Source organism: Canis lupus, chromosome 15 (assembly GCF_003254725.2).
Source record: "Canis lupus dingo isolate Sandy chromosome 15, ASM325472v2, whole genome shotgun sequence".
In the NCBI taxonomy this organism is placed as follows: domain Eukaryota; kingdom Metazoa; phylum Chordata; class Mammalia; order Carnivora; family Canidae; genus Canis; species Canis lupus.
In genome coordinates, this window is record NC_064257.1 from 37,313,974 (window position 1) to 37,336,283 (window position 22,310).

Consider the following 22,310-nt stretch of genomic DNA (forward strand, 5'->3'; position numbering starts at 1 on the left):
TTCTGAAACTTTTCATACTTCAGGTGACTACTAAAATAATAGGCACTAGTCTCTCGCTTTTCACCCTTTGGGAAATGTCTTTCCTAGTCCACATGCCAGTACACATACCATCTCAGCCCAAGCTGGGATGAGAATTGGGTTTGTTTTATTTTGAAAAAGTGAGTTTCACACATCTAGTTGATCTCCATGGGGTTGCCTTTTGGATTTTGGTTTTATTTTTACCTTTTTAAAGAGAAAATATAAATTGGGAAGTTGTCCAAAAGCATATCAATTATTTACACTGCATTGGTGCAGACATTTTCCCCAGCTGCTGCTAAAAGTCAAGAAGACATTTTACCAAATGTTTTACCTATGGCAACTCCCTGTACCCTTGAAGAAGAAAATTGAATTTTACCAAGAAGCAATGTAAAAATGTGTTCTGAGCACCACATCTCCCCTTCTGGTTTTAGGGTAGGGGGAATGTTTCAGACTCTCTTTACTCACTTTTCCCCAATAGAGATGAAATAACTTTTCATATAAATAATAATTGGTAAACTTGGGAAGAATAGCTGGATCAAATTCTGTTCCTCCTTTATACTTCCTTGAGCTGCCTTCATGGCTAAGAGAGTGAACCACCCTTAAATTTATGTAGCTGGTTCATACCTCAAAAGATACTTTTCCTACAGGAGTTCAAGCTGATTTTGAATTTAGTAATTACACAGGAAGTCAAAAAATTTGGGGAAGGAAGATCTCTGAGACCTAACCAATTTCATGATAGGAATCAGCAGTAATGGACATAGCAACATAAAACCAAAATGTTCACAAGATTTTGTGAAGGCCAGAGTACTAAACAGAGTTCATGAGTGACTGGAGCTGCCACCATCCAAATTCCTAAACCATTGCTAGAAGGTAGGAAGTTCTCCCGTGACTACCTCTGAGAATGAAGTCAACATAGAGGTGAATTCACTTTATCTCTAATGGTAAAAGCAGAGTGCCAAAATTAGGCTCTTGTAGGAACATTTCTTCCAACAGTGTTTAAAAGTCCATGGATTGTAACTTGGGACAGCTGACACCCATATGGTGTTAACATCCTGGTGAGGATAAAACTTCTCAGAGACCATTAAGTTTCTGGTACCATTTTTGCCAATACTAATTGAAGTGATACAGAAGGCATGCTAAATGTTGGGGTTTTGCTTCTGCTCAAGTTTTGAATAATTTGAAAACATAAAAGAGATAAAGAATGAAGATGCTGATGGAGACGAAGTTGGGGAGACAAATAAGTTCTGGAAGCCAAGTGGACTTACGACTATTCAGTTTTGGAGTTAGGCAGACATACCTACTGGGTCACACCAATACTGGAGCCAGTAGGCCCCCTGACCCTTCTCCTGCAGGAGCAGCAGAGAAGCAAAGGCAAAAGAATGTTCCCTGTGGGCAGCCATCTCAAGAGAAACAGGGAGCTAGGATGAGCATACTCGGTTATTCTTTTTCTCCAATATAAAAATAAAGAAGCCAGAGAAACTCTCCTCCTTGTGGGAACCAAGAGTGGGAAAATGGAGTTTCTATTTAGCAAAGCCCCAAATAGTCCAATTTTCCTATTTCCCATTTCAGGTCAATCTATAAAGCATTTTATTGTAACTGGTGCGGGGGAGATCAGTTCTTACACCCATATTTTGGACCATTTGTTAACTCCTGTGTTACAAAGCATGGCGATTGAGAAGGGCATCAGCCCTTTACAAGTTTGTACCAGGACTGTCATAAGTTAAGGTCTTGCTTTCCTGTGGCTGACCTCGAATAATACGTACCTCATTTTCTATTGTTAACATTTCACTGCAAACCATTCCAGACTGCCATGTCAGAAAAGGTGAAAAATACCTTCTCCTATTCATTGGTTGGGCAGTCACAATTTAAAAAATAGCTTTCAAACACAGACTTATGAACACAGAAACAAACATGTCACTTTTGCCTTTGGTCACCAGGGAAGGGGATTTCCAAGTCATTTTGTTCCCCTTTTCACTCATTTGTATCTCCAGGTTTTTCTGTTTATGTATCAAGACCTCCTTCAGTCATCATACATTATTCTACCTTCTTAACCCCGTAAAGTCCCTTCTACGGAAAGTAGATTTATTCTATTTTAACATTATTTATGCTGTGCTTTCATTTGTGAGTAAATATCATAAAATAAGCTATAACTTAAAAAAAAAACAATTGATGGTTGGGCTCAAAGCTAGTGGAGTGTGTCTTCAGTGCTGTAAGACAATGAGTCTTGTTCCTCTTCATTGGAATGATGGGTCAGTGACAGGCATGACCATTAGCTGATGTCCCATCTGGACACCTCAACCATCACATATGACACCTGCCATAGTATTTGCTAAGCTGATTTGTCAATGCTGAAAGGTTAACCAATTTGATTGCTTAAATTTTATTCCTAAGTTAGCTCTTTTCAGGTTATGTCACATCACTGGGGCTTGGGGAAGATTAACAACATGAAAGGCTGAATTTCAGAAAGCATGCCAAGTTTTCTGGAGTTACAGAGGGCTTTGAAACAACTTTTTTTTTTTTTTTTTTGCAAAACATCAACTCTCAGTAAATGTTTATCTTTAATTTTAACCTGAAACTAAGTTTGAGAATTCCAGCCCACATGGATTTTGTTTTTGCAAAACTCATCAAAAAGGCTTATGGAAGACCAGCTCTGATAAAAAAAAAAAAAAAAAAAAAAAAGATGAAATTACTACTTCAAACTCCGAGAAAGTCTGGAGAGCTTTATTTATTACGACCCCATTCACTGACAAATCTCCAATTGGTTGAAATCCAGTTTAAATAGATGCAGAAATGTCTACACTTTCCAAACCAAAATATAAAGAAGAGGAAGGGAGGGAGGGTGGTGGAGAGGAGACAAATACAAATCATGCCTTTCAGCCTCCAGCAGCCTCTCTGCTGGTCACCAGGCCTTTATTTCTCCTGCCAGGCCAGAAGGTCAGACTGGAGACATAAGGCCCATTTTCGGTGAGCCTTGGGCTTATGCTGCCCCATTCGGCTGCCTTCCTAGGAAGCACAGGGCAGGTGGTACAGCTCACCTGCAGGAGTCAGCCTGCAGTGATGCAGACGCCCAGGCTTCTAGCCCCAGAGAGTTCGAAGCTTGAGCCTAGCTCTTGATTTCATTAACAATACAGCTCAAACCAGTCAGTTTTCCTTCTGAGAAACAGTTCTTACCGGGTACTTGCCCAGCTTAGAACTCCTCAGTGGCTCACTCGAGCTTTCTGCCTGAAGGCCAAACCTTGCATTCTGGCTCGTAGGCTCTGAGGACTCTGGGCCCCGACTCCCCCTTGGCTCCTGCCCATGCCACTCTCCAGTTCACGCTCCAAACTCCTGTTCTCTGGCATCTCTCTCTGGATTGTCAGCTCTTCTGCTTGATTCTAGAGCAGAGGACCACACACATCTTCCCTGTAAAGGGGCCAGATGGTCAATATTTTTTTTCAGGCTTTTTTAGGCCAAATGGTTTTTGTCACAACTACTCATCTCTGCCATTGAGCTGCCAAAGCAACCAGGGACACACAGACAAACGTGTGTGGCCGTGTGCCAATAAAACTGCATATGGGAGGGTGGGAGTAGTTAGCGGGGTGCAGATCCCACCCAGGAGCTATAGTTTGCTAACCAATGCTCTACAACTTTCGTTCATGCTACTTGTTCCTTCTTCCTGGGATACCTTCAGCCAGCCCCTCATGTGAGAAACTCAATTTTCGGTAGGTTTTCATTTTTCTGGCCTAACCTCAGCTGCCACTTCCCTCAGGAATCTTCCCTTGTGCCTGACTCTGGGTCATATGCCTCCTCCCCATGAGTTTCCAAAGCCCTCTCCTCATCCTTGGGGATATTCCCTGTTCCATATTATAATTGCCTGGTTCTGTATCTGTATCCCTCCCTAGACGGCAAGTTTGCACAGGGGATAAAATAAAACTGTGCCTAGTAAGATTCGATATCTTGTTATTGTCATCACAGTAGTATAAACGGAATATGGTTGTGTGAGCCTGAGAACTTAGCAACTCTAATGTCAGAAAAATCAAGCCGACAGACTTGCAAAGGCAAAATTTTCCCCAATCAGGCTTGTCTGGGGGTCTGCATGGAAGTGAGTTTAGTTGGTAAGCAGGTGTGATCACCTGAGCCAAAGTCACTGGCTGTAAGCCTTTGTGTACACTGGGATCGCCTGGGAGGACTTTAAACCTCTTTGAGGCTTACAGCCTACCTGCAAGCCTTCTGTGGTGCAGCCTGGAAGAGGAATTTTGACTCTTTCCCCAGCGGTATTTGTTTCCCAGGGAAGCCACAACAAATTACCACAAATTAGGTGGCTTAGAGCAACCAAAATTTATCCTGAGTTCTGGAGACTAAAAGTCTGAAATTAAATTGCTGCCGGCTCTAGGGGACAATCTTTCCTTGCCTCTTCCAGCTTTGGGTGGCTGTCAACATTCCTTGGCACCTTGGCTGGTGGTCACGTCACTCTGATCTCTGCCTCCGTCCCCTGTCACATGCTCCTCAGTGTGTCTGTTCTCCTCTATATGAGTTGAATAATGCCACCTGTCATTGGATTTAGGACATACTTGGATAATCTGACATGATCTGACCTCAAGGCTTCAACTTCCTTACATCTGCAAAGATCCTTTTCCAAATGAGGCACAATTGTGGGGTCCAGGAATTCAGACATGGATCTATCTTTTGGGGTGGGGGGCAGCATTCAACCTGAAGCACCAGGTAATTCTGATTTATAGCCACTCTGATTATACACACACCTTTGTAGGCAGGCTCACACATCCGTGCTCAGGATTGCTTGGGAACCGACCACTTCTTGTACCAGGTGAGAATTTCGGAACATTCTCCATCCTGAGAAAAGGAGCAAAGCACTAAGGAGGGATGGTGAGGAAATGCCAGGCACGTGGGACAGGGGGATGCAGAGCATGGCTTGGATGAGCAACTCCTCTCTGTGTTTTTCACTGCTTTCTCCATCTAAGTTCTCTTTCTACAAAGGGATCTGTAATAACCAGACTTTTCTTCACTTTTTATTTTTTTCTTTCCCCTTTCTTGGTTGAAGCATTCTGTGTCAGATGGAATATCTACAGTCCTATCATCTCCTCTTAACCATACCCCGCCTTTGGGTCACGCTTTGAGACAAAACTGCAAAAATGTTTTTGGTTCATCTCTTTGGATAATAGAGACATTTGTAATTATGAAAAAAGAAAATTTTCTCCTCTTTCAGACCAGTTAAGGATAGAAAGTCAGAGGTGTGCCTATATCTCGGTGAAGCCAGAACTGCCTCACACTGAGTCTGAATCCTTTAAAAGCTTAAAAAAAAAGAGGGCTGGGGAGAAAGGTGTAAATCTCATGAAACTAGGGCTCCTTCCTGCTTCTTTCTGTGGTTTAATTTTCAAACATCATTTTACGTTAGCTTTTATCAGAAATAAGTTAGAAACTCTAACAGTGATGATTCTCCTATGGAAGGTCACAAGGTTGGAAGTAGAATGCTCAGTTACCTTTTGATTTTTCCACTCTCCCATCTTTGGGTAACCCGACATTATTAGAAGTTCTAATAATTGCAGTACAAAGAATACTTGCATGGCAGTCCTTCAGCAAACCTCCTTGAAGAGAAATGTCTTGTCCTTATTTATAATAACATAATGTGATTTTTGAAAGAGGCAACGTGATTGTGGGTTTTGTTTGGGCTGAGAAAAAATAGACACTGCATTTTTTTTTTTAAATGGAGGAATGTAAGGCTGTTAGATGCTGTTTGGATAAGAAGTAGTAGGGAGAGTATACTCATTAATGCATTCTGCCGTCTGGCATGTGGGCTAATACTGACTGCTGGCACCAACTTGCCTCTGCTATTTTGTTAGAGAAAAAAAGAAAAAAAAAAAGAAAACACCCATTCTGCCCATTTTCACTTTATTGTCTCATTCTTATTCTAATCCCCAAGTAGAAAGTGCAAAGACTTTCTGCTGATTCAAGACTTTTTGCAATTTAGAGAAAAAAATCCCATTTTTTCCCCTCCCAGTTTTGATGGGATGACAAGCAATCCCGCTAACTTTTCAGGTGTTCTTACTGAAATGAGAATTGCCAGAGAAATGTGAAAAATGCTAGCACTTATCGAGAATGCAAATGCAGCATTTGTTCAGCCTAATGTGAATAGCCTTGCCCAGGCAACTACAGAAGAGACAGTTAGAATGCAGTCGTGGTTCCAAATATTCACCCTTTCTTCCAACTAATATGACATTCTTTTCAAAAAGAAAAGAAAGGAAAGAGAAAGAAAAGGGGGGAAATATACATGTGGTTTTGCTTCAGTTACCAACACAAAAATGCCAATTTGGTACGGGTTTTATTTTAACTAAAATAATCTGTTATTGTGCAAGTATTGTCAGAACAAAGTAGCAATAAAGGAGTTTTATGTCTGTGCTGCCTTCATTATGGCTGGGTTTTAAGAGCAGTGGAACACAGGTCAACCCATGTTAGGAGTGACGGTGGGTGTTATTCTCCACCGAGGACTGCAGCGCAATAGCCATGTTTATTGCCCATCATTTTTCAATGATTTTATGCCATCATTTGGGAGATGAATAAAATAGCTCTGTAGCAGGCATGCATGTAAATAAATTAAGCATTAAGAACCAGCCAGTTGTAATCATCTTTCTTTGAGAACGTACTAAATAGTTGCAATCAGTGAGATGGACTAGAAATTGCATTAAATTGCAGTCCCGGTTACGCAGCACACCCGCTCAAACCAGTCTCGAGGTGCAAGGGGAGGTCTAAAGGGGAGAAGAATGTGGTTGTCTTCTGAGTGTGTTTTAGGCTACAAAACCAAGCCGCCCAAATAACGCATGGGTCACTTAACCTTCCTGAGTGAAAGTATCTATTATTGATGAACAAACAACAATGAATGAACTCTTTAACAATATATTACCATTTCTCTCACTTGAGCATTCAAGTCTCCTAGGCCTGAGAACCTTGGCAAATATAAAACCAATTGTCTCCTTGTATCATAATGCCTCTTCCCACAATGACCAATTTAATTATTCAGAGGATCCTTTTAAAAATTAAGATTAATTGGGAATAAGAGGAGAGAGTTTAATGAAGAAATGTGGATTTCCGCGCCCTCCCCCTTCTTCTTTTAGGAGGAAAATGGGAACTGTGGATAGAGAAGCATTTTCTTCATTTTCACCGAATTAATGGTTGGGCCTCAGTAGTGTAGATTTTCCGGCATCTTCTCCAAAATAAGAAATTTTTAAAAAGGGCCCTCCAAACCTTTCTTGATTTTTCTTATTTTTTTATTTTTATTTTCCTTTCTTGATTTTTCAATTGAATAGATTGAATAGGGATAAATTTGGCCTCCCTAGATATGTGCTATAGTCAGGAGACAGGTTCAAGTTACCATCTCGACACAAGTGAGCCAGTCTATCTGGGGAGGAATTTCAATAAATGGGGGAAAGTATAGTCTTTAATCAGTACCAGCTTTGGTTCAAATCCTGGTTCTGCCACTTGCAGGCTGTTTGACTTTAGATTACATTTCTTTACCTCTCTGAGCTTTTTGTCTCATAGGAAGAAAGGTCTACTATGATCACATGACGTTAGCCTCCTGGTATCATGACTGGCACATATCATGTCCGGTATTTGCACAATTAATGGATGTTGAAGCTGTTAGTCTTATGATTCAGAAAACTGCCAGTCAAATGGTACAGGGCAACTGGCCTGCAGCTAAAGTTTTTTTGAGTTCCTACTATGTGCCAGCCATGCCAATAGATGCTTTCATGTATCTTATCTCATTTGCAACACTCAAGCTATTTGGCACAATTCCTGTCTTATAGAGGGACAAAGCAAAGTTTAGGGAATGGGTCACCTGCTCAGAAACTACTTAACTACTACTACCTGCTGGGGCTGGAATTTGGATCCCAGTCTTCTAATTCCATGCTAGGACCGCTGTCTCATCAATGCTCCCTCAGCCACATATGCCAGCAAAATTCAGAGTTCTGAACTTAGGATTTGATAAATGAAGCTTTTCCTAAGGCTATGTAACTATGATTTATTTGGTAACTTATTGTATCAGTTAAAATTCTTTAGACCTAGGTAAGAAAAACCCAAGGTGTACTGGATTATGCAAAAAGAACTTACAGGCTCAAATAATGGAAAAGCTCAGGAAAAACTCTCTTGACCATCGACTCCATGCTGCAAGATTGTCCTCTCTTCAATTGCTGGCAAGATGCCCGCTAATAGCTTCACAGTGGATATAAAGATCCTCTCTTCTCAATGGAAAAAGATTCCAAAATTAAATATTTTTAGGCAATTGGAATCACATGCCCACCCCCAAACTGATCACTCTTCCAGACAGCGGGCCAGAACTGAGTTGTATACACAGTCCTGGATTTAGAAGTAGAATTCAACAGTGTAAACAGGTGTTTGGGGAAGGGGAGGAGCCTCACAAGGAAAGTGTCTGGAATTCATGTGAGTGAACTAAGCTATACAGTTGCTTTTCTGGAAGGAAGCTGAGAATCAAGTTTCTCATCCACAAGCCATGTGAGCTTGAACCAGTTGGGAGTCTATTAAGGATTAGGACTCTAGTGCCAGACAGACTGGATGAATTCTGGCTCTAGTGTGTCTTAGGTGTGACTCTGAGCAGGATACATCATCCCTCTGTAACTCAGTTCCTTCTTCTCTATGATGGCTCAATTCACAGAATTTTTGATGAAGACTAAGTAGATTAAACCATATACATAGTAGAAAAAAATATTTATATATTCTAGAAAAATCCTTGGAATATAGTAAGTGCTTATTAAGTGTTATAGGCAGGCTAACATTTCTGAATGATTAAGCCTAAATTTCCCAGAATTTAACATAGGACCTTGTCTTCCTTGAGTAACACATAGAATGAAAGTGAGAACACACACACGATGACACACACAAAGAATACAAGGCGTCCTACAGCCATTCTCTGGTGATGGCGTTGTGATCACACTTGCAGGAGTCACATGCCCTTCCTTCATGTCACCTCCTTCAAGTAAAATTTGTGCAACTGTACCTTTGTAATGATTTTGCAGCATCATACCATACTGGCCATTCCCTAGTGCACAACTTCACTCGTGGGTGATAAAGGAGGAGTGGGGCATGGCAAGCGTTGGGTAGATCCCACCTCTCCTCTGCTTCAGCTTTCCTGTCTTATTCAGAAGAAAATGCAAAATCCTCACCATGGACTTAAGATCCTATATAATCTGCTCTTCTAACCTCTTTCTCTCCTCTCACTTTGCCTCACATCCCCCTTTTCTCTCATTGGCTTCATCCACCGTGGCCCCCTTGCTCTTTTGGAAATATGAACATGCTAGGTCTATTACAGCCTCAGGGCCTCTGCATAGAATTTCAACTGTTCCTGATCCACTTTCTCTTCAGTCAAGGATCTGAGCAAATGTCATCTTACACATGAAACCTTTTCCAATCCACTTGACATAAAATACATCCTTCCTGACACTCTAATTCACCTTATCCTGCCATAGCTTTGTTAGAAATGCTCATCTTCACTTGCCATTTTATGTATTCAGTCATTCATTCATTTATAATGTTTCACCTTACTCGAAAAAAAGTTCCTCAAGGCTCCCTCCACAACACCTCAAAGAGTCTGGCTATGATACTAGAGATTCAATAAATATTTTTAGAATGAATGAATAAATAAAAAAGGGATGTAAAAGTCTTTGCTACAAAGCTTGAAACATAATCAGTATTCAGTAAATATTGGTTTAAAAATATATTTTTGGTTAACCCCTCAATGAGATTTAGTTGGTAGTTATTAAAAGTTACTAGATACCTTATCCAGAAATTGCACTCCTAGGTAATTACCCGATGGATTTGAAAATTCTGCCCATACAAAAACCTGCAAGTGAATATTTATAGCAACTTTATTCATAATCATCAAAAACTGGAAGCAACCGATATGGGTTTCAATAAATAGATGGTGGCACATCCATATGATGGAATATTATCCAGCAATAAAAAAAATGAGCTATCCATCTGCAAAGAGACATGGATGAGTTTTAAATGCATATTGCTATGTGAAAGAAGGTGGTTTAGGAAAGCTACACTGGATGATTCTGATTATATGGCACTCTGGAAAAGGCAAAAATCTAGTAATAGAAAAAAAAAATCAGTGGCTTCCAGAGATTCAAAGGAAAGGGAAGGAAGGGTTGAATAGGCAAAGCCCAGGTGATTTTTTTTTTTTTTTTTTTAGTGTGGTGAAACAATTCTGTATGATACTGTCATTATGGATACATGATATGCATTTATCAAAAACCATTGAATTTTACAGCACCAAGAGTGAATTTTCATTTTTGCCAGTTACTTAAAAACCATTTTAGAAGGTCTGGTAATCACAGGATGGAAAGCAGAATGTCACAGAACATTCCAACTGTAATACAAATGCTTGAAAATGACCTTAACTAGAGGAGGTAGGGTGGGGGGAGAGGCAGACTGAAATAACACTAGAATGAGTGTAAGGAAGCACTATATTCTAGTTGACAAAGCCCTAGGTTGACACATAAAGGTATGCGTCAACAATTCTGATATTGCTGTATGTGTGGCCTGGAATCAAACAACTGAGTAAAGGGATGGTGGGTGATGGAAGCCAAGTTTATTACCACTGGAGTGGAAGTCTACAGACACACACAGCCAGGAGGCCAGGGTGGTCCATGTAGCAGTGACTTAGAATTGGAGATATCACCATGAACCCATGGTTAGCTTAACATAGATACAGATGGTTACATATAAGAATATGTATAGATATGTCTATATCTGTGGATTTATACACACATACATGTCCTTGCTATTTCAGCTAAGGGGGTCTAGAGGCAATAATACTCCAGTAACAGTGAGTACATTTAACAGCCCTCTCTTGGTTTCAAATAATGTTCTCCAGTAAAAGGAAGAAATGCTCCTTGAAGAAATGGCTGAAATGCTGACCCTAGGGATAGGACAAGGTGAGCCTGGAGCATCTTATACTGCCAGAAAATAAGTGCTTCCAACACCAAAACCTCACAAGGATGAGGGTATGTCAAGGGATACAGGAACCAACTGAAAAAACTCTCGGTGGCCAAAGCTAGAATAATTTAAGCAACAAAATAAATAGTGTAGTATTGGATTATAGCCTTAAGTACAAGATAAATATTCCTCGGCTCTATGGATATAAATAAAGAATTGAATAAGCAAATAAATGAGGGAGAATAGGTAAATTTCCCATGCAGAAAAATCCCAAAAAATTTTAGACATATTCCTCTCAAGAGTGTGGAGCAGAACTCCCAGACCCGTAAGTGTAACTCACCCCGTAGAGAAACCTGGCGAATACAACCTCAGCCAGGGGATCAGCCTTCAGCCACCTCAGTGATAAGTCCTGTGTCTAGTCTGTGCTGTTGGCTCCATGCGATGAAAATGGCGCTTCTCCTCTGTGGTCTTCCTCACTCCAGTCCATAACCCCAGGCTCATCATGAGACAAATTCCACGCCGATCCCAGTTAGAGGGCTAGTCTACAACATACCTGGCCAGTGCCCTGCCAACTGTCAAGGTCATCAAAAGCACACACAGTCTGAGGAACTGGTACAAGCCAAGAAGAGCCTGAGGAGATTTGATGAGCAACTGCGATGTGGCACCCCGGATGGGATCCTAGAACAGAAGGAGTCCTCAGGTAAAAACTAAGAAAATCTGAATCAAGTATAGGCTCCAATTAATAATGAGATTGTTAATAAGAATAGCATCAATATTGGTTCATGAACTGTTAACAAATATGAATATAAGGTGTTCGCAATAGGGAAAATGGGTTCCGAGCATATGAGACCTCTGTTGACATATGTAAGAAAGTTACTGAAGACAGTCCCTTAAGGAGCACACAGATTAAGGATGTAGTGACCAGAAAAAAATTGCTGAGGAGGTGCAGATAGTCTGGGTGCCAATCTTTTATTTTTTGAAAAAAGATTTTATTTATTTATGTGAGCATGAGAGAGCATGAGCAGGGAGAGAGGTAGAGAGAGGAGGAGGCAGGTTCTCTGCTGAACAAAAAGCCCACTGTGGGGTCTGATCTTGGGACTCCAGGATCATGACCTGAGCGAAAGGCAGATGCTCCACTGACTGAGCACCCCCAGTGCCCCAGGGTGCCAGTCTTTGACTTGGACTAGGTAATAGTTTTATCTCCCTCCATGGCCACTTCACATGTCTGCATTGACCAGGGCCGTGCTAGGAGGTGGGGACACAGTGGTTAACCAGGAAGAGGTACATCCACCATCCCTGGGGAGCCAAGCCAGTGGGTGACACAACCATGACTAAAATAATGGCATAAGTCGACATCAGATTCCCATGGTAGTTACTGTGCCGGGGGAGAGGCCCACGGGCCACTAGAACACAAAAGGGAGCCCATGAGAGGAGCTAAGAAATGGGAAATGGGACCCTGACCCGGTGTTCAAAGGGCAGTGGCACTTAGAGAGGGCGGGCAACTCCTGGAGCCACTCACCTCACCAAGCAGAACTACCTGAGATGCCTCTGCTTTATTTTGTCTGCTGCCCTGGGTGTGAAGGCACCGCCTGCGGGGCCAACAGCTGCCACTTGGTTTCCCCTTGGCTACCTGTCATCGTGGGGTAGACGACTCCTTGTCTGAGGGGAGAAGTTGGTGAGGAAGAACTAAGCCGACTTTAAGACTACCTGACAGGATGGCTTCATGACAACAGACAGGGCCCTCCAAGATGTTTCAGGGGTGAAACTGTTAGTTCCCTGGGCCAGGGGGTGGGGGGGGGGGTGGGGGGCATGTTCTGTTTTGTTGTCTGGTCTCTGTTTTTCTCTGGGCACCCCCTTCCTCATAAGCCCTCCATACATAAACTGCACTTGCTTGTTTTGGGGCCCTAAGGAGAAGGAATATCCCAGGTCTGCTTTCCTCTCATTTGGTCTGAATGTGACTAATGTCTATTCTAATCCTTGAGGCGTTCTTAAAAAGAGCCAGCATATGAATTAAAAAAAAAAAAAAAAAAAAAAAAAAAGTCTTTAACCTTTTTCCTTTGCTCATTATGTAAATTCTATTGTTCTGCTTCCCTTTTTCCCCCCTCGGGTCTCAGTGCCTTCTCTCCTCCCCCTTTCTTTTGCTTTTTCTTTTCTTTTTTTTTTTTTTTTAAGATTTTATTTATTTATTCATGAGAGACACACACACAGGGAGAGAGGCACAGACACAGGCAGAGGGAGAAGCCGGCCCCACGCAGGGAGCCCGACGTGGGACTCGATCCCAGGTCCCCAGGATCAGGCCCTGGGCTGAAGGCGGCGCTAAACCGCTGGGCCACCCGGGCTGCACCCCCCGCCCCCCGCCCCCGCCTTTATTTTTCTGAGTGAGCCTTCCTCTTTTTGGTCTCTTTCCCTGGGTAGGTGTTACTGGGCACGTCCTTTGGGGGCAGAGAGGTCTATTTCAAGATGATTAATACGTTTACCTTTCTACCTACTGAGACGACGGTGAAAGACAAGGCCAATAAAAGAGGAAGGGCTGCGCCCCCAGCCCCGCAGCTCGCAGGAAGGGCGGGGCGGGTCTCCCCAGCGGGAAGTGGTAGTCGGGCTCGTCCTGGGGGTGAGCTGAGCACCCAGCATTCTCCTCCTTTCCGGGTAAACACAGCCCAAGTAAATTAATTATAACCCGAGAAATCGACGTGAGCCTGTAACACTCCTCCACCTGGGATGAAGCCGCGTTAGCATAGAAATAGAATCATCCTCAGACTCACTGCTAACCTTTGGCCTCATTTTCATTCCTGGTTTTATGCGGGAGTAACTAAGCCGGTTAATGCCACGGAACTGGCTGTGATTATTTTTAGTTTAAACAACAGTGTCTGCCCAAGATAAATACCCGTGCGAGCTAGATTTCACCCCTGAGAGCAGTTCGTCTCCTCCTTTTGCCGGGTTTTCCCTTTACTGCCTCTCCGATGGCTTCTGAACGTGTAGATTACATTATCGCACTAGATGGGGATGAGGAAGCTTCAAAGGGTTCCGATTACGATGGACCTGGACTTTGAGATTCCGACTTGAAAGCCAGCTCTCCCTAACTGATGTAGAAGCTCTGGTGGAGACACCTAAGGTGGTTGTCACATTCCCCTCGAGTAGTTGTAAAATGAGACAAACTAAACACAGCACTTCGGGGCGTTTGAGTTAACCTCTAAACTAATGCTGGAAAGGAAGGGAAAAGAATGCTTTAAAATCTTTCTGAAATCGTGCATTTCTATCAATGTATCCGTAAGCCAACCTTCTGTCTCGTTGAGTCTGGTTCATCATTAAATAAGAAAAAGAGGTGTAAACCACTGTTTGGGCACATGGAAACAACACTATATATATATATAGTTGTTTATTGGTTTATTCCTTCATTTATTCATTCAACAAATGAATCTTGAGCTATCCAGACACTGTGCAATCAGGTGAGATCCTGAGACTCACTTTAGCGACCAGGCTTTGGGCTGAAGTAAACCCGTGTCACTTCTGGGCCAACGGTTTTGATGGCTGGTGCAAGACTCTCCAGAGCTACCCTCCTGGGCTGGGGTGACTGAGATGGCCTCCTGTCTCACGTGACTGGTTACAACATCGAGGAGACTGTCAGCCTGGCCACCTGCGTATGGCCCTCACCAACCCAGAGTGGACATGTAGTACGAGCGGAAAGATTTCGTTGTGTTGATTGTGGGATTTTGAGATTGAGATTGATTTATTATCGTGGCATAACGTAGTTCATCTTGACAAAGTGTTAACTGCTAGACTAGTACTCGTGATTGCGAAATAGTGATATGAAGTCCACAGCAAAAATCCTATGAGGCAGCTGTCATCATTTGCACTTTACAGGTGAGGAAACAGAAGCTCAGGAGGTCCAATAACTTAGGTTCACACAGTTTATAGGAAGCAGAGAAGGGCTTTGAACCCAAGCCCCAGGTCCATGAGTTCTCTCTAAGTACCCTAATTAGGGGCTACACATAAGAATGAAGCTCTTTCACAATATTAGAGCAATGTTTCCTGATGAGCCCATGTCATTCAAGCTTTGTTCAGTGCTCATGAAACAGATACACACTTATACCGGTGCAACACTACCAGTGTTCTACACAATTCTGGAGCCTCCACATGTCAATAAGTCTTGTTCTGTGGTCAAATAATGATGTGAAACACTCTATACAATTTAACTGTACTCATCTCCCACCTGCCACTACCGTCTTTACAGTGACAGCTGCCACCAGCCTCTCAGCATTACCAGCTCTCCTGCCAAGGACTGGGCTCCAGCACGCCTCTATCGCTCCTGCTGTCATGGAGCTAAGACATAGTTGATAGATGTGTCAGCGGGACACATAGGTGCCTGCTGGAATGAATTGCTGCTGTGTGATAACCTCACCACGGGTGGGCCTGAAGCCCTTCCAGCGTGCACAGTGGCAGGTCATAAGCTACTATTGGCCATACACTGGCATGGAGGAGAGATGCCTGGGGTATGGGTGCACAGTGACTTCTGGGCAGTACAAATGGGCTTCCTGGTTGGCTCGTGAACTGGAAGAAACAAGACTGAAGGATTAGTGACAAGAAGGCCTGAGATGGAGCTACACAAAAACTCCTATGGAAATGGGCACAAATGAGCCAGCTTCGGTAGCTTTAGGGATAAAGAGAGAACATCTCTTCATAAGATCAGAGTAGAGGGAACTATAGTAGGACTTCCTTTGATACGGATTGCCCTCCAGTTACTTATCACTATAGCTCTTACCATAGTTCCCTGTGCCTTTCCAACCTTAAACAGGACTAATCTATACAAATTGGAAAAGCCAGTTTATGATGTTTAATGAAGTTAATGTGTCACCCTGCCCAATGGCATTGCTATTTGACTTCATAAGTCTAATGTTAAGAAATGGGTAGTGGAATGATTTCCACTCTAGCAGCGAAATAGTCAAGAAAAAAAATCCCAAGCAAGAGAGGCTTTTGGTGCTTCTTGTATTACATTCATCAACTTTGCCTAAGGAAAACCAGTTCTTCAGTGGTATCAGTATCTCCCACGAATATACTCATTATCCTCAATATACCGGGTCCAATGTAGGGATTTACTGAGGAGCTTTAAGGTAGCACAGGTCCGTGTAAGAGTAGAGGAGGATTATAACCTTTGGTGGAAGAAGGAAGGGCGAGGGTAGAGGTGCCACTGCTAGCATCTCCTGAATCATTACCCCACCGTTTTTCTGGGAAGTAAGAATTCCCGAAAATAAGACAGTAATTCTTTTTTATTGTTTTTGTTTGTTTGTTTGTTTTTAGGATAGTAATTCTGTAGATAAAGTGGTAAGTCCCCTCAGATGACCTGGACTTGAATCTTGGCTATGCTGCTTAGATTTAACTGTTTCCCAGAGTTAATATATTAAGTCTCTGTTCTCTAATCTGCAAAGTGGACATAATAGATAACATCCACTCTGCACATATCAAATTATCATGAATTTTAATAAGATTGTGGTACTTCCATTGTTTGTATAACCTTGGGAATGTAACTTAACTTGTCTAGGTCCCGTTTTCCTCTGTGTCAATTCTACGTCAGAGGCTTAGGTTAGATAATCACCAAGAACCTTCTAGCTCTGGTGAAAGCATCTGTGCATGTGAAAGCATTAACTAGGAAGTGTTAGAGAAATGTAAATTTGATTGCCCTTATGATTTATATTCACATCAGTATTACTATTTTGAATGCAGTAGTCCTTGGGAACCAGCTATCTCTAAGAAGGGAGAAAGCCTGGTTCCTGATACCCTCCACGCGGGACTACTGCCAGTGGCAAAGATTTGTCTTTGTAAAGGCCATTGGTAAGAAACATAGAGCCCTTTTGCTCCTCCTGCTCCAAACTGATGCCCTCCTGTTCTAACCACCAGAAGGGAGACATCATGTGTTTCATGCTCTGATTTACACACAGGAGCTTCTAGCGGCAGTTTTGAAATTAATGAAGCCACAGCCTCCAAAAGTCAGAAGCAGCAGAATCATCAATTTCTCATCGATTTTAAGGAGGAGGAAGGAAAGCTCCGCCCTCTTAACTCCTGTCCTCTACTGTCCTTGGGGGGTGGATGCAGTCCTGCAAAGGAAACCTGGTTTCCAAAGGGTCATAAAAATGCTCTTGGAAGTCACTGCACATTATCACTCCTTTACAATGATGATAAACCACTTATTAAGGCTTGACAGTGTGCTCAGCACTGAGCTCCGTTCTTCATCCATATTTTCGTATTGCATCCTCACAACAGCTCCGTGAAGTAAATGTCACTCTTATGCCAGGAACCCTAAGACTTAGGAAAGGGTAAAATCAGTGAAATGGGAATTTTAACCTACGTCTGTTTGAGCCAATGTCTGAACTCAACGTAATTCTCAAATTTTTTGGTCTCAGGATGGCTTTACATTTTTGAAATTTATTAAGGACCCCAAGAGGTTTTGTTTGTGTGTATCATATCTATCGATATTTGTCGCATTAGAAATTCAAGCTGTGAAAAATTCCACCCACAAGGATACACAAGCAAACACTTCCCTAGCCATTAAGGCAATGATATCCTCCCATTATTTAGCCTGTGGAAGACTCCACTGTACACTCAAAAGAGAATGAGACTAAAAGAGACAAATAACATCTTAGTATCCTGTGAAAATAATTTTGACCTTGTGGATCCCCTGAATGAATTTTAAGGACCGGTAGAGGTCCCAGAACTGTACTTGGAGAACTGTGCTTGTCAATGTTCACGTCCTCCCCTCTGTGCTAACATGCCTCGTATGTCTGATGTAATGCTCAAACTGACAGAAATAATTTCTGCAAATCAGACAGAGATCTACAATTCTCAAACATTTTTATCTCCATAGTGAGGAGTTCAACCCCTCTGTCCCTTTTGAAGATGCGACTTACTGTTTGAAGAAAAAACATAAAAGACTAATTATGAAAATTCTGTACAAAGGAAAGGTGGTTATTGTTATTCCCAATTTCTGTGTAACTCTTCCTTGCTCCCTCTTAGAGTCCCGAAATCCTAAGTATTATCTGATGACTTTCACCATCACATCTCATTCAAAGAGATGCTGTTAGAAGCAGTTCCTTTTTACTTGCAAGATATGTTTATCCAGTGTCTAACTATGTGCCAGGCACTGAACCAGGCCTGAGGTTGACAGCAAGGAGTGTAACCCAGTTTTCGTGCTCAAGAAACACAGAGTCTGATGAGGAAGGATAGACAAATCCAAAGGTTATTTTATAAAAACAATGTGATAAGCTAAGGATATGGGAGCACGTAACAGCAACACCTAATTCGTCTTTCAGAGATCACAGATTAAGAAATATAGTAGTAATTTTACTGCTCTATTTCAAAAGGCCCATTTGTAAATTTAATTCCATTATCCCAACTTGATGTCACTTTCAACATTGACTTCTGGTTTTCTCTCCTCTATTTAAATGTTGGAGATTTTCTTTTTTTATATTCAGACATACCGCTTTGCATTTTCAAAGTCAAGTCTCATTGTTATTCCTTCTCTGGGTCCTTTTGTATCATTTTTTCTGATATCCTGGTATTCATAATATCTCCCAAATGAGTACCATCTGTGAATTTCATCAGTCTGCTGTCTGTTCCCTATTCTGGCTTGTGAATGAAGATGTTAAATAAGAACAGACATTGTAGGGCAGCTGCTTCCTGCAGCACCCTACCAGGAGTCCTCTCAACATTTATGACACCTTCTCACTGGCATTCATTACATTTTGTTTATAGCCCTTCAGGTAGCTACGAATCCCAAGTGAGAAGGATACTATTCAAGTGAATGTAGAGTTTTCTGATTAAAATTTGAGGTAAGATGTGGTATACTTTCTGCTAAATTCTGAATTCTGGAAGGCTGCTAACTAACTTCCTCCCCTTTCTACCTCTGGCCCCAAATGACTCCAGTATTTTCTGATGAAATAGTCTCCACATGCAGATTTTTCAGTTTATGTCAATGAACAGGATGATAAAATGAAAATAGGTGTCACATTTTAACATGAGGTGAGAAGCCACAATGTAGAATTTGCAAAAGAATGATCCAAATCAGTTAAAAGATTCTTAACCCAGTACACCAAGTTGGGTGGGTATCAAGGATTGGGTTACAGGAGATGATAGAGGGATTTTTAGAGGCAGGTGGTATATGGTAAATCCTATCCATTCACTCAAGGGCAAGAGGCGTATTCCCCATTCACCTCAAGCCAACAGAGAGGAAGCTTAAAGTGATTCCAAACGTTTGATAACTAGGCTCTGAAGATTGAGGGATATTACACATTGAGATCTCTTACCCACAGCAACATCTAAAAGCAAGAAGGAATGACTGTGGTAAGCAACCTACAGTCAATCTGTGCAAAAAATATGGAACCATGTGTGGGATATGCACAAGAGAAGTCCACTTAGACTCATTGCTGTCTTGTCTAAAAATGGGAAGTTTGCAGAAAGAAGCTAAAGGGACCACTCAGTTCCTACTGATGATAAATGGAGATATAAGCATTGAGCCAGAACGGCAATGAATTCATTTAAGTCAGTGGAGCTACTGAGTGGGAATGGTGTAACTTGAAAGAACTCTTATGTATCAGTTAGCTTTTGCCACATAAGGAAAGACCCCAGAATTTAGTGGCTTCAAACAACCACTTACTTAGCTCATGACTCTTCTGGTTACTGCTTTAGGTGAAGTTTCAGCTGGGCAGTCTTCATAATCTAGGCTAACACACACAAGTGTCTGTGGCTAGATGTGGGTCAGTTGGGGGCTTACTGATCTAATGTAGCCTCCACTGAGACAGCTAATCTCTGATACACATGGTCTTTTTTTCCCTCTAGATGGTAGTTTTAGTCATATCAAAGCAGGTTTCCAAGAGAGAGTGATAGAGTGCAGGACTTCTTAGGCCCAGGCTTGTAAATGGAATATCTTTAATTCTTTCATCTTCTTTTGGTCATGGCAAGTTACAAGGCCAACCTTGATTCAATGGATAGAGAAATAGCTTCTGGCTCTTGCCAGAGGAGTGAAGTCCTTTCCTTCATCTTCCTGTGTGTAATATGAGCATGAGCCTAGAAGTGCAATAGTCATCTAGTGACCAGGAGATTATAAGTGTGCTGAGAGAGACCTCATCCTGTGGGTAGCAGAGAGGGAAGATGAAGGAAAAGAAAGGATCCTTAATGACATCACTGAGCTACCAGCCTGCCTTTTATTGCCTACTCCTGTGCTTTTATTGCATTTTAAGACAAATAAACCCCTTTCCTGCTTAAGATACTGTTTGTTGATGTTTCTGTTACTTTCAGGCAAACACATTCCTGACTGATACAATAACAAATTTTTATATAAGATGAGCTAAACTGAGCTGCACAACTAAAGAGGGATCAAATTAGGAGAAGAGTCATAAAAAATGGATTAAGAGTTATGTGAGAAAATATCAAAGCAACTAGAATTTTCCTGGTTAGAAACAAAAGAACAGAACTTGGGGAGAGTTTAGCAAAATTGCATGAATGGTTGAAACATAAAAGATTATGCATAAGCTAGTCTTTTTTTAGCAGGAACAAAACAGAAACTGAGATCACTCTGTAAGATAGTTAGATCCATGAATTCATCTTTGAGAGCAATGTAAACACTAGCATTCCATTTAAGGATAGCTCTGGATGTCTTTTTCTAGAAATCTTTGAGAATGGAAAAATGTTTTCTATCTAGGATTGGATATGTTTTTATCCCAAAGAAAAATAGGTAACCCCATTTTGACATTATTCAGGCCTAACTTTCTTCAACAAATTCTTTGTTATATGTATGAGAAATAGATAAATGTATAAAGCAAATCTGATTCTTCCCAATAACTTGAAGTAGGCTTTTGAGAAGCAAAAAAAATATGTCCAAGAATGTTTATCTTGGTAACTTATGCTTCTATTTTTCTATATTCTGAGTTGGAACCTTGACTTACTGATTCTCCATGTCTCACATATAGTCTTGTTCAATAAAAGAATTTATTTTTCTCACAAAGATTCATGGTGTTTTGATAACCCTCCTTCATAATAGAAAAGTGGTTTATTTTACAACAAGGAGTCATGGAGCTTATAATTGTCATTTTAAATCTCACTTAAACTTTGTCATGCTGCACATCCATCAGTTGCTTGAATCTATTGTCTTCATTTTCTTCATCTACTTGGTGTTAAAGGTAAAAGAAATTATTCTAAACTATTGATAATAAAAATGTCAACAATTCTAAATGACTAATTGTTTTATTTTTTTTCTAAGAAAAATTACATTTCAAAATTATTGTCATATGAAGAAGCCATCAGAGAATATGCAGCCAAAAGTAACATACAGATATGTCAGGTAGCTAATTAATAAAAATCATCATTAGTTTTGAAATTTTTATGGTATTTGGCAGCTGTCAAAAACTTATAATTTGTTGTAATTTCTATTCTTGTTCTAAATAAGCATTTATTCTGATAACCACATTTCATTTATATTTTTGTGTTCTTTTTTTTAAAGTGGGCCCTACATTATAAAAGTTTCAGGTTTCACACAATTTAAATTCACAACTGATAGAAGTGTCTCTCTCTTTCTCTTTGTGTGTATATCTCTCTTTCACACACACACACACACACATAGAGTTTAGTGAACTTAAACTGTGTTTATGTTCTTGATGATACTGCTTTTTTGTTTGTTAAATCAGACTTCTTGATGTTGTGGTGCAGAGAGATATTTTAAAGCTCTTTCTTTCTTGGGGAATATCCACTCATTGGGATGAAGAAAGGTCTGAGCTGGTAAAAGGCTTTCCCACTGGGTGACTCCATGAGTTTTCTTTTCATCAAGTGGTCAGGATGTTTAACCACATCACATGTATGATCATGTTAGTAACCTTCACATCAATCCTTTCCTGCATATTGAACAGCTTCATCTTCTCCTTCTTCTTCTCTCTTCCTCCTCCGATAAGTCCTATGCATTTAGATTTCATTTTGCCCAAGAGAAAGAGATAAGGTAACAAATGCACCAAGAAGAGTACTTTCAGCTAATAAAAGATCAACCTGCACCCCAGGTAGGGCTGCTCTTTTGTGGTACCAGAGGATGGCACAGGGCAAATAGCAGCTATGGAGCCCCTGCCCGATTTAGACTGCGAGAATGTTGAGGCCAAACTGCAGATAGTTGGTTAAGGTTTCAGCCAGTGCCCCAACTGCTCCCCACTTTGAAGGATTGGATCTGGCTATTGCTGGGCTATAACAGAGATAAGAGACTTCATCTTCCGAGCAGCAGCATGGACTCCAAGAGACAGATTAGAAGTAGAGTTTCTGAAATCCTCATTGAGCAGTGATTACAATTTCAAATAGGCTTAAGCATGAGTCTGGTGACA

General features: G+C 41.3%; 2 long non-coding RNA genes across 3 annotated transcripts in view; one reads left to right on the forward strand and one right to left on the reverse strand.

Moving 5' to 3' along the window:
* LOC112654405 (uncharacterized) overlaps positions 1-22,310 on the forward strand; it is a 231,175-nt gene that overhangs the window by 199,908 nt on the left and 8,957 nt on the right. The gene's annotated exons all lie outside the window — the stretch shown is intronic.
* Positions 1-22,310, reverse strand: part of LOC112654406 (uncharacterized) — an 80,693-nt gene that overhangs the window by 44,945 nt on the left and 13,438 nt on the right. For both annotated transcript variants that reach the window (XR_003133011.3, XR_003133012.3), the window contains exon 2: positions 11,306-11,643. This is a non-coding gene — a long non-coding RNA (uncharacterized LOC112654406). The remainder of the gene's footprint in view (positions 1-11,305; positions 11,644-22,310) is intronic.